The sequence below is a fragment of the Phoenix dactylifera genome, chromosome 9 (assembly GCF_009389715.1).
Source record: "Phoenix dactylifera cultivar Barhee BC4 chromosome 9, palm_55x_up_171113_PBpolish2nd_filt_p, whole genome shotgun sequence".
NCBI lineage: Eukaryota > Viridiplantae > Streptophyta > Magnoliopsida > Arecales > Arecaceae > Phoenix > Phoenix dactylifera.
The window spans coordinates 4,632,191-4,649,722 of NC_052400.1; positions in this window are offsets into that span (position 1 = coordinate 4,632,191).

Consider the following 17,532-nt stretch of genomic DNA (forward strand, 5'->3'; position numbering starts at 1 on the left):
CAACTTTCAAGGTTCCTAACTACGAAGTACATGAATAACTTAGGAAAAAACGAGTTGACAAGTCAAAACTTCATGTACAAGTAATTAGGAACACAACAAGACTCAAGTCCAAAAGTACCCACGAAAAATGGGCCTAAATAGCATCTCCACGTGGATCAGCCTTGTTTAATGGCTCCAAGCTTTGTTCTTCAGCATTTACTATGTAAAGATAAGTGATCAATCTTGGTGAAGCCTTAGAGTCTTCTAGAGCAGCCTCCTTCTCTTGAATTTCCATGACTAGTCCATATAAAGCTTCTTTCATTTGTTTTGCCCTTGCTCTAGTCATTGGACCTCCAATTCCTTGTAATGGATCTTTGGAATTAGCTTGAACCATTCGGCCAGCCCCTTGATCTCTATCAGATGTGCTTGTTACTAGGCGTGCTCTCAACATGCAACCTAAGGCGGGTGGTAATGAGGACCAACGTGAGCATATATTTCATACAAGATGTCATATAAACGACAAGGTATGCAACTTAATCATTGATAGTAGGAGTTGCACTAATGTTGCTAGCACCTTGTTGGTTGAAAAATTGAGTTTGCCCACATTAAAGCACCCTAATCCATATAGACTTCAGTGGCTGAATGATTGTGGAGACATAAGGGTGACTAAGCAAGTGATGATTTCATTTTCCATCAGTAAATACAAGGATGAAGTTCTTTGTGATGTGGCACCTATGCATGCTGGACATCTACTTCTTGGGCGTCCGTGGCAATTTGATAGAAGGGTTATTCATGATGGGTACAAAAATAGATACACTCTTGTTATGAACAATCACACTATTGTTTTAACACCTCTCCAACCAACCGAGGCCTATGCTGATCAAATCAGAATTACAAGAGAGTGTAAGTTGAGAGAGGAGCAATTGAGCATTCAAGAAAAAGGGAGGAAAGATAAGAAAAATGAGAGTGAGCAGACGAAAGAAAAGAATAAATTAGAATCCAAAGAAGAGAAAAAAAAGAGAGTGAGTGCATTTGCAAGCAAAAGAGAGGTTGAGAGTGCCTTGTTAGCAAAAGAGCAGCTACTTGTGCTCATACACAAGGATGTTTATTTCACTAACAAACTCAATTCTTCTTTGCCTAGTATGGTTGCTTCTTTGTTACAGAAATTTGGTGATATTTTTTCAGAAGAAATTCCCCATGGATTACCTCCTACAAGAGGTATTGAGCATCAGATTGACTTAATTCCAGGTTCTTCAATCCCAAATAGACCAGCCTACAGAACAAGTCCAGAGGAAGCAAAAGAAATTCAAAGGCAAGTAGATGAGTTGCTGCAAAAAGGATTTGTGAGGGAGAGTCTTAGCCCATGTTCTGCTCCTGTGATCTTGGTTCCGAAGAAAGATGGGATGTGGCGCATGTGTACGGACTGCCGAGCCATAAATAAAATCACTGTAAAGTATCGATATCCTATCCCTAGATTGGATGATATGCTTGATGAATTGCATGGTTCGTGTGTGTTTTCTAAAATAGATTTGAAGAGTGGATCCTATCAAATTCGCATGAAAGAAGGTGATGAATGGAAAACAGCTTTTAAAACAAAATATGGTTTATATGAGTGGATGGTGATGCCATTTGGCTTATCTAATGCACCCAGCACCTTCATGAGGTTAATGAACCATGTTTTGCGTTCTTTCATTGGGAAATTTGTTGTAGTGTATTTTGATGATATTTTGATTTATAGCAAGACCTTAGATGAACATGTTAATCATTTGCATGTTGTTCTTAATGTTTTGAGAGAAAACAAATTATATGCTAATCTTAAAAAGTGTTCATTCTGCCGTGAATCTGTTGTGTTTTTGGGTTTTGTTGTAATTTCGAAAGGAATAAGTGTGGATGAGGAGAAGGTAAGGGCAATTAGAGAATGGCCTACACCTAAGAATGCAAATGAGGTAAGAAGTTTTCATAGTTTAGCAAGTTTTTATAGAAGGTTTGTAAAGAACTTTAGTTCTATTGCTGCACCTTTGAATGAACTTGTTAAAAAAAATGTTGTGTTTAAGTGGAATGAAGTGCATGAGGAAGCTTTTAATTCATTAAAAGAAAAATTGACTAATGCACCTTTGCTTTGTTTGCCTAATTTTGATAAAGCTTTTGAAATTGAATGTGATGCATCTGGTGTTGGCATAGGGGCCGTACTAATGCAGGACTCTAAACCAATTGCTTACTTTAGTGAAAAGCTTAATGGGGCATCATTGAATTATTCCACGTATGACAAAGAGTTGTACGCTTTGGTGAGAGCTTTGCAAACTTGGCAACACTACTTGTGGTCAAGGGAATTCATAATTCATTCTGACCATCAAAGCTTGAAGTTTCTAAGATCTCAAGGTAAGCTTCAAAAAAGACATGCCAAGTGGTTGGAATTCATTGAGATGTTTTTTTATGTAATCAAGTATAAGAATGGTAAGGAAAACAAAGTGGCTGACGCATTGTCCAGAAGGTATGCATTGCTTACTTCTTTGCAAACTAAATTACTTGGTTTTGAGTTTATAAAGGACTTATATGCTAATGATTCTGACTTTGGCCAAGTATGGAATTCTTGTTCTAAGCATGCTTTTGGAGACTATTATAGGCATGATGGTTTCTTGTTTAAGAAAAATAAGTTGTGTGTGCCTGTTTGTTCCTTGCGTGAAATGCTAGTTAGAGAAAGTCATGGTGGTGGATTGATGGGACATTTTGGGATAAAAAGGACCTTAGAAATATTGCATGAGCATTTTTATTGGTCTAACATGAAGCATGATGTGCAATCGGTCTGTGATAAGTGCATAGCATGTAAACAAGCTAAATCTAAAGTCATGCCCCATGGCTTCTATACACCTTTGCCTGTGTCTAATCAACCCTGGACTGATATTTCAATGGATTTCGTGTTAGGATTACCTCGATCTCAAGGTGGCAAAGATAGTATATTTGTCGTTGTTGATAGGTTTAGTAAAATGGCACATTTCATTCCATGCTCTAAAACCAATGATGCAACACATATTGTTGATTTGTTCTTTAAAGAGATAATGCGCTTGCATGGATTGCCTAGAACAATAGTAAGTGATAGGGATGTAAAGTTCCTAAGTCATTTTTGGAAAACTTTGTGGAATAAACTAGGAACAAAACTCTTATTTTCTACTGTTGCACATCCTCAAACGGATGGACAAACTGAAGTAGTAAATAGAACACTTACTATCTTGTTGCGTGCTATCATTCAAAAGAATTTGAAAAATTGGGAGAAATGCTTGCCACATGTTGAGTTTGCTTATAATAGAACTGTTCATTCTACTACTTCTTATTCTCCTTTTGAAGTTGTGTATGGCTTTAATCCTTTGACTCCTTTAGACATCTTACCTTTGCCTACTAATGAGTGTACCAATTTGGATGGTAAGAAAAAGGTGGATACTATTAGGGAACTGCATGCAAAAGTTCGAGCCAACATTGAGAGGAAGAATGAGCAATATGCAAAGCAAGCAAATAAGGGGCGTATTAAAGTTATTTTTGAACCAGGAGATTGGGTTTGGGTTCATATGAGGAAGGAGAGGTTTCCCACTCAAAGAAAATCTAAGCTGCAAACAAGAGGAGATGGACCCTTCCAAGTTCTAGAGAAGATCAATGACAATGCCTACAAGTTGGACTTGCCAAGTGAATATGGTAATGTAAGTGCTACCTTTAATGTGGCTGATCTATCTTTGTTTGATGTAGGTGATGAATCTGATTCGAGGACGAATCTTTTTGAAGAGGGAGGGAATGATAGAGACGCAACCAATGATAGAGACGCAACCAGCCCATCTAAAGATCCTTTGCATGGAATTGAAGGTCCTACGACTAGGGCCAAGACTAAGAGAAACAAGCTTTGGAAAGCCTGATCATAAAAATCAAAGGAAAAGAAGACCAACGTGAGATAGAGGCTGCACCTAATTGGGTCACTTTCATACAATTGGGTGAAGATGCTTTGAGTCCAACCTGAAGACAACACTTTGGAAAGTCCAAATCACATGACAAGAAGCATTCATGGGAAGGCCAACTTTCCTATTGTATTTGGATTTTCGTGCATACTTTTGGGGTGATATTTCAGATGATGTTTTGTATTCCCCAAGTCACATTCAGACTTTCTTGTAGTTCCCAAAGTCACTATAATTACTTTGGGATCTTTTTCCTAAGTTCTGGTTACTTTTCTAGGAGTAGGTGTAACATGCATCTTTTCCAAGCCTTGGTAAATGCAGCCTTGGAAAATGCATGACAAGTGGTGCTATGTAATTTCCTAGGAGTTGCTTCTCTTTGAAGCCATTTCAGCCTTAAAATAGCACCTGATTGTACTTGAGAAGGAGAGAACGCATGAATGAAATTTGAGGGTTTCTCTTATGTGAGAGCTTCACCTTTGTTCTTGGATTAGAACTTGATAGTGTTGGTTCTACCGGCAGGTCGCGGTTAGGGTCACGCTTCTTTTGATAACTTTGGTTCTACCGGCAGGTCGCGGTTAGGGTCAAGTTCCTCATTCTCTACCTGTTTCCAGGACGGTCCGAAGTGTGCTCTTATCATTTGAGCTGTATGTTGCTGATCTTCTTCTTCTGAGCTTGATCCCTCACTTTCACTCCAATCAGCTTTCTTCTTCAACTTCCTCGGTACCCATTTTGATTGTTGACAATCTACTTTGAAATGCTCGGGCTTATTGCATTCGTAACAGATGACACGAACGAAGGGATTACAAAGCGAATCCCAACAACGTGCGGCTCGGTCTATCGAAGATAACCGATCAGCCTTCCTGGCGTGGGTACCTAGTCTCTATGACTTAGGTCACGCCTAACAACAATAATGCAGCGAAACACAACACCAGAAAATACCACGAAGGAGAAGAAGAAATGTAGGGGAAGAGAACTTCATTGAATAACCACTCAACTGATTACAATAAGCTCTCTTGGCCTCTCCAGCTCTACCGGATACCAATCCCTCCCCTTTGAGGGTCCTCTTATAGAGGAACAACCTCCAGTTACAAGTCCCTCACGAACTCAACTTCCCATGCACAAGATAAGGATGAATTCTAGATAAGATAGGAAAACCCCCATTCCCGCAGGATTCTGCGCAATCAGATAAAACTGCCAAGTTCATGCCTCAAACGAACTCGGATTACCATGAAACTAGATTCGTTGGATTCAGGATGAAAAATGCTTCTAGATGGCACCTTTTCCACTTTGAACGGACTTCTGTAGAGTTTCCGAAATTCCCCTCAAAGTGAAAACGCGTGGAAACAGCGTTACAGCCACGTCCTCTAACCATACACGTTTTCAGTTATAAAAACGTGTTAAAACGTGTCCCTTGCCTTCTGGAGACTTATGCCACGTTCCTGCATCAGTGGCACACATTTCCATGCATCCCAATTTCCCGGATTCAGTCCATGCTTCGAGATAAGCCCACAACGCTGAATCAGTCTTGTTGCAGCAGCTTTTCTCCTAATGATGAACCAACATGTATTCTCAACAATACACGCCTTGGAGCACGTCCCACGGCCCCATGCTCTTGGGTATTCCACCTACATCTTGCACACGTTTCCCTAGGTGATCCTAGGGCCCAGATTTGGTCTCCAAGTTGCCCAAATCTCTAGAGAGCACCGTCAGACCTCGAACCCGTCCAGCGACCTGATCTGGTTTATACCTTGATCCGCGTCCGGTCCAGCCCCGATTCGAGGAGCCGTGACACCCTCCCCCACCTAAGCCGAAGTCGCCCCTGACGAGGCTAGGCGGTACTCGTTGATGATGTCTTCGAACTGCCATAGTTCGTCACCATATTCCCAGCTTGCTTCTGAATCTGATAATCCTTTCCATCGGACTAAGTATTGCACACGGTTACCCTTTTTCCTGTCCGCCTTGATTTCAGAAACCTTCTTGGTGTAATGAACTCGTACGGCCACTGGAGCTCGCCCGCTTCGAGCACGGGAAGGGTCAGTTGTGTCCTCTTTGAATGGTTTCAACAAGGACACGTGGAACACCGGGTGCACTTTCAGCTTGGAAGGCAGCGACAATCGGTATGCTGTCTCTCCAATTCGATGTGTGATGATGAAGGGACCTTCATACCTCCTCACAAGTGCTTTGTGGTAGCCCGACTTCAATTTCATGTGATGATAAAGCTTCACCAATACCCGATCACCAACCTGAAATTCAGCTGCCCGCCGCTTTATGTCAGCCCACTTCTTCATCCGTTTGGTCGCCTTCCACAAGGAGATCTGAACCAAATCTGTATCCTCCTTCAGATCCCTCACGAATCTGTAGGCGGTCGGACTACGTCCCATGTAGTCCGCTGCGATACTTTCCGGAGTGTCTGGTTGCAGCCCTGTAATCACCTCGAATGGTGATTTACCTGTCGACTCCGATCGCTGTAAGTTGTAGCTGAATTGGGCTTGGTCCAAGAGTCGCACCCAATCCCGCTGGTTGGCACTCACATAGTGCCTCAAATACATCTCCAATAATGCATTGGTTCGCTCTGTTTGGCCATCGGTCTGAGGGTGGAAGGCCGTGGACATCTTCAGCTCCGTTCCGAGTATCCGAAATAACTCCGTCCAGAACCTTCCCGTGAAGCGAGCATCACGATCAGAAACGATACTCCGCGGTATCCCCCAATATTTCACCACATATGTAAAGAACAACCGCGCCACGTCCTCCGCATGGCAAGTAGTAGGTGCTGCAATGAAGACTCCGTACTTCGAGAAGCGATCCACCACTACCATGATAGAGCTGTTCCCATCCGCCAGAGGTAGCCCGATGATAAAGTCCATGGAGACACTCTCCCACGGACGCTCTGGTATAGGTAATGGCTCCAACAACCCCGCAGGCCGTCGATGTTCAATCTTGTCTTGTTGGCATAGTAGACAAGTGCGAACATACTCCTCGATGTCATCCCGCATCTTTGGCCAATAGTAGTTATGTTCTATGAGAGCTTGGGTCCGATGCACCCCCTGATGTCCCGCCCACATAGAATCATAGTGTTCTCGCAACACCTCGCGCCTCAGCGCTCCACCTGAAGGCACATAGACACGTCGCCCTCGTGTCAAAATCAGCCCTCCTTCGGTCCAGAAACGGCGCGCCTTGCCGTCTTTGATGAGTTCACCCATGGAAGTGGCCCATTGATCCTTCTCCATCTCGGTCTTGACCCTCTCCATTAGGTTACTTGCTGGTCCGGAAAAGGAAGAGACTGCAGCCAGCTGTGCCTTTCTACTCAAAGCATCAGGGACTGAATTAGTTCGGCCCGGCTTGTACTCGATGTCGAAATCGAATTCAGCCAGAAACTGCTGCCATCTCACCTGCTTGGGGGTGAGTTTTGGTTGGGTCTGAAAGTAGCTTGTGACCACGTTATCCGTGCGCACCACAAACTTAGATCCGAGGAGGTAATGACGCCAGGTTCGAAGACAGTGCACAATTGCAGTCATCTCCTTTTCATGAACCGTATACCTGCGCTCGGTGTCGTTCAACTTCCGACTCTCGTAGGCCACTGGGTGCCCTTCCTGCATGAGCACCCCTCCAATGGCAAAATCTGATGCGTCGGTGTGGACTTCAAAAGAAATAGAAAAGTCCGGTAGCACGAGGACCGGCTCCGCCGTGACCGCCTGCTTGAGACGATCAAACGCCTCCTGACATTGGTTTGACCACCGCCATGGTCGATCCTTCTTTAACAAATCCGTCAGTGGGGCGCATAACTTCGAATATCCGGTGATGAACCTCCTATAATAATTTGCCAAGCCAAGAAAAGAGCGTAAGTGTGTAACACGTGTAGGTACCTCCCACTCGGCTATGGCTGAAATTTTTGAGGGATCCATCATGAGCCTTCCATCCCCAATGATGTGCCCGAGGAACGGCACCCTCTGCTGCGCAAACACACACTTCTCCTTCTTCACAAAGAGTTGGTGCTGCCGTAGGGTAGAGAAGACTTGCCTCAGGTGTGCCACATGCTCATCCAATGCCCGGCTGTATACAACAATGTCATCCAAGTATACTACCACGAATTTATCGATGAAATCGTGGAGTACACGCTGCATCAAAGCACAGAAAGTTGCTGGTGCGTTGGTGAGGCCGAAAGGCATGACAAGGTACTCGAAGCTCCCGTACCTTGTCACACATGCAGTCTTCTCAATGTCCTTCTCCGCCACGCGAACCTGATAGTACCCGCTGCGAAGATCCAACTTGGAAATCCATCGTGCCTTGCCAAGTTGATCGAACAAATCATCAATCCGAGGAATGGGGTACTTGTTCTTCACCGTGAGCTTGTTGAGGGCCCTGTAGTCGATGCAGAGTCTCAACGAACCATCGTGCTTCTTCTGAAAAAGTACCGGTGCTCCATACGGACTCTTCGAAGGTCGAATGAACCCGCTGTCCACCAACACCGTTAGCTGCCTCCTCAGCTCCTGGAGTTCAGGTGGGGCCATCCTATATGGTGCTTGAGCTGGTGGACGTGCTCCATGCACCAAATCAATCCGATGATCGATTTCTCTTTCTGGCGGCAATTGCTTGGGTAACTCGGGGGGCATCACATCCCCGAATTCAGTGAGAACACCCTCGATGGGCGCTGGAATCTCCTCTCCTTCCAGTAGTTCTTCCTCCTGAAGGGACGCAATATATGTTGGAAGTCCCCTTCTCAGCCCCTTAGCAAGTTGCATCGCCGATAGGACTCGCTGCGGAGTCCCTTTAACTCGCTTCCCTGGAACTACGCAAGCTCCACTCGGATTCAGGACCACCACCACATCTGAATCCGGCTTTATCATGGCTTGTAGCTGGGTAAGCAAAGACATGCCGATGACCACCTCGTAGTCGTCGATCGGGGCGACCACCGCTGTCACCCGTCCGGTCCATGCGCCGAATTGGATCTCAACATCCTTCGACGTTCCACTGGTAGCCACTTCTGTGGAGTTGACCGCCTTGAACGTGTGTTCATCATGTTCAATCTTCAGATTTAACCTCTTTGCCGTAGCTAGGTCCACGAAGAAGTCAGTGGCACCCGTATCAATGAGTGCCTGGAAGATGTGACCACCAATGCAGATAGGTGCATAGAGCAGACCTCGTGGCCCCTTGGCCTTCAGGGCATTGAGACTGAGTGAGCCCATCCTTTGGTCGGTCTCTTGCTTCTCCTCCACCGCCATAGATGCTATCTTGCCCCTCAATGGACAGTCCTTCACCTTGTGCGGTCCATTGCAAATATAGCATGAGATGGTGCTGGTACCTTGCGCCACCCCTTTGCCCTTCGCTTGGGAAGCCCCTCCACTCGAGGAGCTCGGATTCGAGCCCTTTGTACCTCCTTTGTGACCTGATTTCGCTCCCCCACCTTTGCCCTGTTTCGATGCTTGGGCTTTGGGAGCTGTGGGTTGAGTCTTGAACTCGATGAGAGCCTCCGCTTGAGCTATCGCCTCGTTCAAACTCTGGACTCCTCTTCGCTGCAACTCCATCTTTGCCCACGGTTTGAGCCCGTCAAGAAAAGTGAAGAGAGAGTCCTCATTGCTGAGGTCTGGTACCTCCAACAACAATTCGCTGAACTCTCGCACATACTCACGCACATCGCCCTTTTGCGTGAGCCGCCGTAGTCGTGCTCGAGCATCATCCTTAGCGAACGCGGGGAAGAATTGCTTTCGAAGTTCAGTTTGGAACTGTACCCAAGTGGTGATTGGAACAGCCCCTCGCTTCACATCGTCGGCCCGACGTCGCCACCAAAGCATCGCCACATCCCTCAAGAACATGGCCGCCGTGCTCACCTTCATGGCTTCCTCCCTCACGCCGGTAACCTGCAAGTATTGCTCCACGGCGAAAAGAAAGTTATCCACCTCCTTCGCGGACCGTCGTCCGCAGAACTCTTGTGGCTTGGGAACATCAAGCTTATGCAGGGGGCGCGTAGCCTCTCTTGCGACCTCCATTGTCAATGGAGAAGAGGATACGCCTGTGGTGGTACTCTCCTTTAAAAGGTCAACCACCTGATTTTGGAGAGCCTTCACCATGATCTCCAACTCTTCGTTACGCCGCAGCACTTCCTTATAGCGCCGCTCCATATCGAAGGAAATCTGGTTCAGCTGAGCGGCGATCTCACCTCGGAGGGTTGCGTCCCTACCCTCAAGGTCCTCCATCCGTCCTACAACCTCAGCTATTTGGGCCTCGCACCTCCGTAATCGATTGTCGGCGGAGATAACCGGAGATGCAATACGTAACCCATACAGAGATTCATCAACTGGATGCTCGCTGTGCCTCCTCCTGAGGCTGGATTGGGATCCATGGTCGAGGATGATGCGTCCGCCATTCCCACCATGGAAGTTACCGTAGAGGTCGTCTCCTTCATTTCTGGTATGGCTCTGATGCCAAGTGACACGAACGAAGGGATTACAAAGCGAATCCCAACAACGTGCGGCTCGGTCTATCGAAGATAACCGATCAGCCTTCCTGGCGTGGGTACCTAGTCTCTATGACTTAGGTCACGCCTAACAACAATAATGCAGCGAAACACAACACCAGAAAATACCACGAAGGAGAAGAAGAAATGTAGGGGAAGAGAACTTTATTGAATAACCACTCAACTGATTACAATAAGCTCTCTTGGCCTCTCCAGCTCTACCGGATACCAATCCCTCCCCTTTGAGGGTCCTCTTATAGAGGAACAACCTCCAGTTACAAGTCCCTCACGAACTCAACTTCCCATGCACAAGATAAGGATGAATTCTAGATAAGATAGGAAAACCCCCATTCCCGCAGGATTTTGCGCAATCAGATAAAACTAAAAACGTGTTAAAACGTGTCCCTTGCCTTCTGGAGACTTATGCCACGTTCCTCCATCAGTGGCACACATTTCCATGCATCCCAATTTCCCGGATTCAGTCCATGCTTCGAGATAAGCCCACAACGCTGAATCAGTCTCGTTGCAGCAGCTTTTCTCCTAATGATGAACCAACATGTATTCTCAACAATACACGCCTTGGAGCACGTCCCACGGCCCCATGCTCTTGGGTATTCCACCTACATCTTGCACACGTTTCCCTAGGTGATCCTAGGGCCCAGATTTGGTCTCCAAGTTGCCCAAATCTCTAGAGAGCACCGTCAGACCTCGAACCCGTCCAGCGACCTGATCTGGTTTATACCTTGATCCGCGTCCGGTCCAGCCCCGATTTGAGGAGCCGTGACACAGATGGGCACATCCCTTTTCTTTTCTTTATCCTTACCATTTTCTTTGCTAGAGTTGCCTTTGAAGAAGGGCTTCCTTTTGTGCAATCCTTTCTTGTTTCTCATGAACTTTTTTAACTTCTTAGCGAGCATTGCCATCTCTTCTTTATCGTATCTCTCTTCTTCATCGGAATCATCTAACTCACTATCTTCTTTAGGGATTGTAGACTTCAATGCAATAGTTTTTCTTTTCTTAACCTCTTCTTCAGTATTTTCCTTCATATTCAACTCATGAGTCATGAGTGACCCTAGGAGCTCTTCTAGCTGAAAAGTATTGAGGTCCTTAGCCTCTTGAATTGCGGTTACCTTGGCCTCCTACATGGTAGAAATCTGAGAATTTTACGCACTAATTCAGAGTTAGTATATGACCTGCCTAAGCTTTTGAGATCATTTATTATATCAGTAAATCTTGCAAACATTTTAGTTATATTTTCCAAAGGTTCCAATTTAATTTAATTCATACTTGTGTACAAGCATATTTATCTTTGATTCTTTAACTTGATTTGTACCTTCATGCGTAACCTCTAATCTATCCCAAACTTTCTTGGCAGAATTATATGTTGATATTCTATTAAATTCATTTGCACTAAGTGAGCAATAGAGGACATTCATAGCTTTGGCATTAAGTTGAGCCATCCTTTTATCATTGTAATCCCAATCCTTTTGTAACTTAGGGATGACCATGCCATCTACAGTAATGGTAGGTGTGTGTGGTCCTTTGACTATAATTTTTCATATATTATAATCTAGTGCTTGTATAAATATTCTCATTCTTACTTTTCAATACGTGTAATTCGTGCCATTAAATAGGGGTGGTCATCTCGGAACCAAATGAATCTTTCACAATTGCACTCAGCAGGTTGTGATGGTCATCTCTTTAGTCTTATCACACTAAACTGCTATTCCTATAAGAACGAGACGGAGCACGAGAACTCGAATTACACTGCTGCGCGTCTTGCACTCTCTGTAAGGGATGAATTGTGACAGGGCGACCGCTGACCCTTGCCCGGGAGGAATTAAGGAAAGAACCATTTTCCTCAGGTTAGGAGGTCAGAACATTGGCTGGAACCAAATGAATCTCCGTGGGTCCTGTGTGGGGTCTATGCCAGCACTGATTACCGGACGAGGAGAGTCTTTTGGGGTGAGCTGACCCGTTTGTTGACTCAGGTGATCCCGACTATGGTGGTGGGTGACTTTAATTACATTCTTAGCTCCAATGAGAAACGTGGTGGTAGGGCCTACTCTGATTCTGGAGATAGGAGGGAGTTCTGGGAGTTCTTGGTTGAGACCGGCCTTGTGGACCTTGGCTTCTCTGGGCCGCGATTTACTTGGTGTAACAACCAGCTTGGACGAGCGAGAGTATGGGAGCGGCTGGATAGGGCTTTAGCATCTACGGACTAGATTCAGCGATTTCCATCATACCAGGTCAGTCACCTTGCTCGGATTGCCTCAAATCATTGTCCTCTTTTAATTTCTACAGCTTCGAGCTCCAGCCACCATAGCCCATTTCGATTTGAGAAGCTGTGGTTGTCATACCCCTAGTCCTGGAAAGTAGTTAGGGGGGCCTGGGGCATGCCAATGCAGGGAGATGCCTTGCAGAGGGTATCGCGTAGACTGGAGCTTACTAAACGACGCCTTCGTAGATGGAACCGGAAGGTTGTGGGCAACATCTTCAGGAGACTTGAGGAGGCAGAGGGGTTGATTGCGGATCTCCAGGGGAGGGAGGATCGAGATGGAGAGCTTGAGGAGGAGGAGATGGCAGACCTGCGTCGTCACTTGACCTCTCATCACTCGTTACTGCATCAGCATGAGAATTTTTGGAGGCAGAAGTCGAGGGCACAGTGGATCAAGGAGGAGGACCGAAATACCAGCTTCTTTCATCGATCGACGATCATCAGGAGGCAAAGGAACATGATACGATCATTGAGAGTAGTGGCGAGCCAGCGGGTGGAGGAGGACTCGGCAGTGAGATAGGTGATGTTTGACTTTTTGATGCAAACCTCAACGAACCTGCCGTGAGACCCAACAACAAAAGTTTGGAAAATCAATTCCCAGATCATCCAAAAAGGTTAAAAGGAAAGGAATATAGACCCCGTTGCTATAAAGAGCAAGAAACCTATATTATCAAAGGATTAGGAATATTGACCCCGTGACTATAGAGAGTCAGAAACCAATATTATCAAGGGTTGGAGGTTCAAGTGGTTGTACTTGAAACTACCGTAAGTTCTACACAAGAACAATAGAGAGAAAATTCTCACAAAAAGATTATATTTCGGAATTGCTTGATTACAAGTGAAAACACCAAGTATTTATAGGCAAAACAAGCCTTGGGTGCATTGAACCAACTAGAAAAAACATTAAATGAAAGTTGGTGAAGATGAAAGGAATACTACTTAAAGTCTTGGCAGCAATTAATTAACCTTGGGAAGTTGCAGCAAAACTCCCAACCATTTTGACTAGGTTCATCCTTCATTTGCAAGCCTCAAAAATGTCCTTCAGCCTTCCAAAAGCCTATGATAAATGCACCATAAAGAGGAGTCCGAATTTGAAAGGATTAGACTCTTCTTTTCCATGTTTAAATAATTAATTGCGCTGGATATTGTCGAAATGGACTTGCCACATATTAACCATCTTCAAGTCCAAATCTTCATGTGGACTAGAACCTTCTCCTTGGGCTTGAGTTAATAAAGTTTGGACAGCTTCTTGAAGTTTCTTGGCCCGAGCTCTTGTGATTGGCCCAATTGGAATCTCCACATCATCTTGAGCATCTTCTTTGTCCTTGTCAAAGTCCTTGAGCTGGATCATATCATTCCCTCCTTCTTGAAAAGGATTCGTCCTCGAATCAAGATCTGCATAAAAGGGAGAAAGATCAGAAACATTAAAGGTAGAACTAATATCAAACTCACCTTTAAGATCAATCTTGTAAGCATTGTCATTGATCTTTTCCAGTACTTCATAAGGACCATTCCCACGTGGATTGAGCTTTGATTTTCGTTGGCTAGGGAATCTCTCTTTGCGAAAATGTACCCAAACCAAGTCTCCTGGTTGGAAAATGACTTCCTTTCTCCCTTTATTGGCATGGGCAGCAGCTTGCTCATTTCGTTTAAGGATATGTTGGCGTGCTTCTTCATGGATTTTCTTCACCTTTTCAGCTTTCTTCTTCCCATCTAAACTGGTAATCTTGTTAACAGGTAAAGGAAGTAACTCCAATGGAGTTAATGGGTTAAAACCATAAACAACTTCAAATGGTGAATAAGAAGTAGAAGAATGCACAGTTCTATTATAAGCAAATTCAATAAAAGGAATGCAATCTTCCCAAGTCTTCAAATTCTTTTTAATTATAGCACGCAACAAAGTACCTAAAGTCCGATTCACAACCTCTGTTTGACCATCTGTTTGAGGGTGACAAGTAGTAGAAAATAACAAAGTTGTTCCCAATTTACCCCACAAAACTCGCCAGAAATGACTAAGGAACTTAACATCCCTATTACTAACAATTGTCTTAGGGAGACCATGAAGACGAACAACTTCCCTAAAAAACAATTCAGCAATATGAACGGCATCATCAGTTTTATGACAAGGGATAAAATGCGCCATTTTAGAAAATCGGTCTACAACAACAACAAAAATTGAATCTTTTCCCCTTCTAGTTCTAGGTAAACCTAAAACAAAATCCATAGAAACATCAGTCCAAGGGTGACTAGGAATAGGTAAAGCTTTATATAATCCATGAGGCTTCACTCTTGATTTGGCCTTTTTGCAAGTGACACATCTGTTGCAAATTCTGTCAACATCTCTTTTCATGTGAGGCCAAAAGAAATGTTCTTTCAAAATTTCCAGAGTTTTAAAAATACCAAAATGTCCCATTAATCCTCCCTCATGAGACTCCCTGACAAGAAGCTCACGTAAAGAACACTTCGGAACGCAAAGCTTATTTTCCCGAAATAAGTACCCATCTTGCTTGTAAAATTTTTCAAAAGGTTTTGTTTCACAAGCTTCAAAAACTGTTGAAAACTCAGAATCTTGTGGGTACAACTCCTTGATATGTTCAAACCCCAAAAACTTTGCTGAAAGAGTAGATAGAAGAATATACCTTCTTGATAACGCATCAGCAACAATATTATTTTTACCTTGCTTGTATTGGACAACATATGGGAACATCTCAATAAACTCAACCCAACGAGCATGCCTTCGATTAAGCTTACCTTGGCTCTTCAAATGCTTCAAAGATTCATGATCGGTGTGAATAACAAACTCCTTTGACCATAGGTAGTGTTGCCACGTCTCTAATGCTCTCACCAATGCATAGAGTTCTTTGTCATAGGTGGAGTAGTTCAAGGCAGCTCCGCTCAACTTCTCACTAAAGTAAGCCAAGGGTCTCTTATCTTGTATTAGGACAGCACCTATACCAATACCAGAAGCATCACATTCGATTTCAAAAGTTTTAGAGAAATCTGGTAAAAGTAATAAAGGGGCAGAACTTAGCTTTTCTTTCAAGGTGTTGAATGCTTTCTCTTGTGCTTCACCCCATTTGAATTCAACACTTTTCTTGATGATTTCTGTCAATGGAGCAGCTATAGTGCTTAAATTTGGAACAAACCTTCGGTAGAATCCCGCCAAGCCATGGAAGCTCCTAACTTCGGTGACGGTAGTTGGTGTAGGCCAGTCTTTGATTGCCTTTACCTTCTCTTCATCAACTTCTACACCTCTAGTACTTACAACAAAGCCAAGAAATACAACTTTGTCCAAACAAAATGTACACTTCTTAAGGTTAGCATACAATTGCTCTTTTCTTAGCTCAAATAAAACATTCTTTAAATGCCCTAAGTGTTCATGCAAGTTCTTGCTGTAAATCAATATGTCATCAAAGTAGACAACCACAAATTTTCCAATAAACATACGCAAGACATGATTCATTAAGCGCATAAAAGTGCTAGGTGCATTAGTTAATCCAAAGGGCATAACTAACCACTCATAAAGTCCATGTTTTGTTTTAAAAGCAGTTTTCCACTCATCTCCCTCTTTCATTCGAATTTGATGATATCCAGATTTCAAATCAATTTTAGAAAAGATGGTGGAACCATAGAGTTCATCAAGCATGTCATCAAGACGGGGAATAGGATAACGATACTTTACCGTTATTTTGTTGATAGTACGGCAGTCAATGCACATCCTCCAAGTTCCATCTTTCTTGGAAACTAGCAAAACTGGAACAGCACATGGGCTCATGCTCTCTCTAACATGACCTTTGTTCATCAACTCTTCAACTTGTCTTCGCAATTCTTTTGCTTCTTCGGGGCTGCATCTATAAGCTGGTCTATTTGGAATTTGGGCACCCGGAACTAGGTCAATTTGATGTTCAATGCCTCTAATTGGTGGCAATCCTGGTGGCATCTCTTCTGGAAAAACATCTTGAAATTCCTGTAAAAGAGATATGGCAGTACTAGGCAAAGAATCATCAAGGTTAGTTGTTGAGAGATAAGCTTCCTTATACAAGATCAACATCATTGGCTTCTGTGAAACCATAGCTCTCTTAATCTCTCTTTCTTTTGTATAGAAATTCACTTTTTTTTTCTCTTTCTTTTTCTCACTTTTCTTATCAGATTCTTTACTCACAATTTCTTTTGAACTCTCATTTTCATCCTTACTTTGTTTAGCACTGGTTGCTACAGATTTCTTGACTTGATTTTGCTCTTCAAGAACTTGATGAGGGGGTAAAGGAGCCAAAGTGATGTTTCTGCCATTCTTGGTAAAGCTGTACTTATTTTTGTAACCATCATGAAGGGTACGCCTATCAAATTGCCAAGGTCTTCCAAGCAATATGTGACTTGCTTGCATTGGAACCACATCACAGAGGACTTCATCAGAATATCTTCCAATGGAAAAAGATAGAAGTACCTGTTTTGTGACTTTTAATTCTCCACTATCATTAAGCCATTGAAGTCGATATGGATGAGGGTGCTTTTGAGTCTTCAACCCTAGCTTGTCCACCATCAGCTTGCTTGCCACATTCACACAACTTCCACCATCAATTATCAAACCACAAACTCTTTCTTTGACATGGCAGCGAGTGTAAAAGATATTCTCACGTTGTTGTTCATCATTGTCTGTTTGAGCTTGAACATGGAGGGCTCTAAGAACAACTAAGGCTTGACCAACAACAGCCTGCTCTATATCACTAGCATCTTCAAGTTGTGGCATAGACTCTTTATCATTTTCTTCTTCAGAAACAATATCCCCATTATCTAGCAAGATCATGGTTCTCTTGTTTGGGCATTGAGAAGAAATATGACCAAAGCCTTGACATCGCAAGCATTTAATATCACGATTTTTTTGAGTTTGG